The 3,523-nt window shown below is 39.0% G+C and overlaps 1 protein-coding gene across 1 annotated transcript in view; it reads left to right on the top strand.

The window, feature by feature from the left end:
- Positions 1-3,523, top strand: part of LOC110312732 (vomeronasal type-2 receptor 116-like) — a 38,922-nt gene that overhangs the window by 26,280 nt on the left and 9,119 nt on the right.

Genomic DNA, 3,523 nt, shown 5'->3' with positions numbered 1-3,523 from the left:
TGTGTGTGTGTGTGTGTGTGTGTGTGTTTGTGTGTGTGAGCACATGTGTATGTGTGTGTCTGTGTGTTCATGTCTGTGTTTTAGGTTAAAGGGTGGGTAGAGAAAAACCCAGGGAGTAAGGTGTCAATACAGATCTAATCATTGCCTGCTGAATAAATTAGGATGCAAAATATAAGAGGCTAAGTTCCCCCTCACTTTTTGACCAGTTGTTTCTTCTTGGGTCAATGGTTGATATCAGTAGCCCTGAATCAGGATAAATTGGAACAGCATGTGTATTAGATAGTCACCTACAATTATAAAATATCAAAATAGTTATTAAATGTATAACCACAGCAATAATCCAGGAAATCCATTAAGATTTCAAACTGCCTCATGATTCTGGTACCTGTTGTCTAACTCTTTTGGGAAATTTCTTACATATATATAATATCTTTTGATTATATTCACCCCCATTCCCTTCAGACCAAAACCTCTCCCATTTTCCACTACTCCCTCCCAATGTCATGTGTTCTTTTGTAAAGCCAAGTGAATCTACTTGGTGCTGCAAATCTTCATGTGACTACAGATAGGGCCAACGACTGGAACAAGGGAGCCACTTCCCTGCAGAAGACTGACTTTATCTCCTCTAGAAGCCATAACTCTCAATCCTTTCCTAGGAAAAGAAATAAGTGACATCCTGATGTTATTTAATGAGAAAGAGAAAGAAGGTATAAGCAAACACTAAGACAAATTTTATTTCAATAAATAGATACTGTGTAGTAATATCAGTCTCTACAATGGAAACTCAATTCAAGGTCTGAAGCAGATGAAAATTATGAGATACAAAGGGGATTCCCAAGACTCCTAGGATTCCTGTGGAGTGGATATTCTTGGATATAACACAGTTCAGTATGAGGCAATTGAACTTGGAAGCACTAGGCCATGTGCATGGTCATAACACAACGTCTTGGCTACCATAGACTGTTCAGTGACTGTGTGTTTTTCACAGTTACAAACATGGAAGCAGAGGTCATGTTAGTGCATTGCTGTTCTGTGTCTACAGGGAGTTGGGGCTTGAAATCATAACTGTTAAAATAGCTGCACATTAAAATTGACTCTGATCCAGAAGCAGGATCATGTCTTCACAGTGCAGTGCAGTGAGGCCGTGTAACTGTACATCAATCCATCAGATTTACTCCTTCTTGGAATGGCACAACAACACATTGCAGGCATGAATTTTTCATAGCCCTCCATCCAAGTACCCAGCATTATACTAGATACTAAGCTGGTGCCTACAAACCATGATGGGGTTTGTTTGGTTTTTTGGTTTTTTTGACTCAGTAAATATACATTTCTGTTCACAATAGCCTTTGGTATAGAACATCCTCAATGGAGATTTTTTTTCCTGTTTCTTCTTAGTTCACATCTGTGTAGCAAGTACCAGATGTAGAGTAACATGAAGTGAAGTCAGGGCTGCCAAGCTGCAAAAGGCAGTGCACAGTCCTGGAGACAGAAATAAATGGTGGTGTCCATGTTTTAAGATGATGGTATATTGGACCTATAGAAACTTACTTAGTTCTGTCTCATATGAATACAACTTATATTACTAGAATAGTTTATTTGTTTATTTATTTATTTATTTACATCATATGTTAGTTGAGATTTTACTGCTGTGAACAGATACCATGACCAAGGCAATTCTTAAAAGGACAACATTTAATTCGGGCTGGCTTACAGGTTCAGAGGTTCAGTCCATTGTCATCAAGGTGGGAGCATGAGGGCACCTAGTCAGACATGGCCCAGGAGTAGCTGAGAAATCAACATCTTTCTCTGAAGGCAAACAGGAAAGACTGGCTTCTAGGCAGCTCAGATGAGGGTATTAAAGCCCACACCCACAGTGACACACTTCCTTCAACAAGGCCATACCTACTCCAACAAGGCCACACATCCTAATAGTGCCACTCCCTAGGCCAAACATATTCAAACCATCACACATCCCAAATGTTGCCCCCCCCCCACACACACACACACACATCCAGATCCCTCCTCCCAGAGCTCTTTACCACATCTTTAATCCCCTTCACCTCTGAGAGGATGCCCTTCCCTGGGTATCCTGCTTCTCTAGGGCATCAAGTCTCTATAGGAATAAGTCCATCCTTTCCCACTGGGCCAGGAAAAACAGTCAATCCTCTGCTATGTATGTGTGGGAAAGAGCACCTCAGACCAGCCTGTGTATGCTCTTTGGTTGGTGACATAGTCACTGGGAGATCCCTGGGGTCCAGGTTAATTGACACTGTTGATCTTCCTAAGGAGTTGTCATCCCCTTTAGCTCCTTTAATCCTTCCCCTAACTCTTTCATAGCATTCCCTGACCTCAGTCCAATGGTTGTCTATAAGTATCTGCATCTGTCTCAGTCTGCTGCTGGTAGGGCCTCTCAGAGGACAGCCATGCTAGGCTCCTGTCATGAATACACTATAAATTTAATGTGTTTAAATGGCTAAAATGTGAATTAACTCCTCATTTATTAATAGTATCAACTTAAAATCTTTCCAAGAAAGCTTTGACACAATGACTCTGATGTTAACGTTAGGATGTCACTAAGGAAGAAGACAAAAGGCCCAAGTGTTGTAATTTTCATGTAGGCATCATATTTATAATTTTTTATGGTTGTCTTATCACAATTTGATTTGTAGTGATTTTCTGACTTTTACTTTCTTAATTGTGAGATAACTTTGCAGTATACAAAGAATAAAATCAACTCATTTTATATGTATCATTTCTAAAACATATTTTGGCCTCTTGAATAAGTGTTCTAGTTGCCTATTATGTAGGCATTATACATTTACATGTATATAGTATTTCCTGTGGGACTCTTCTGGGCATATATAACTGATACACCTCCTATCAACTTGAAGTCTATGTGGTTCAGTATTAGAAACATAACTTCTTAAAAATGCATGGAAAGCAGAAAAATAATAGAACTGTAGTATCAAATTGGAGATTCCAGTTATTATACAACATAGAGTTGTTGGAATTATATTTTTATTCAAATTTAGAATTCGGAATTATATATTGTATACATATTCTATGTTCATGCAAGTAAAAAGTAAAATTCTATTCTGTGATGTTCTTTATATCTCAGTATAGAAGAATAAATGAGTGAGAAAATGTCTGGGCCCCACCGCCCAACATTCAGGTACTGAGGTAAGAAGCAATGTTGGACTAAGACCAAAGGCTTATGACCTCTGGCAATTAATGCTTTCTTATGGTTCTGGAATTCAGAAGTTTATGGCTTCTGGAAATTTAATTCTTTCTTGCTGGAGCTAAAAGCTGATGGCTTCTCTCAATTGACTCCTGCTAAAAGCAGAAGAAGATTAAGAAAAGAATCTTACTTGCTTAGAATCTTTATTCTTTGATTCAGGACCTCTTGCTGGCCAGGTGAAAGACTCAGAGTTCAACAGCTCCTCTTGATCCAGAGAGAAAGGAAAAAGACAGAAAGGAAAGAGTGAAGGAAGGAAGGAAGGAAGGAAGGAAGGAAGGAAGG

This window comes from Mus caroli, chromosome 17, assembly GCF_900094665.2.
Source record: "Mus caroli chromosome 17, CAROLI_EIJ_v1.1, whole genome shotgun sequence".
NCBI classification, from domain to species: Eukaryota; Metazoa; Chordata; class Mammalia; order Rodentia; family Muridae; genus Mus; species Mus caroli.
Note: the sequence above shows the minus strand (reverse complement) of the source record. Positions and strands in the feature narration are given on the sequence as shown.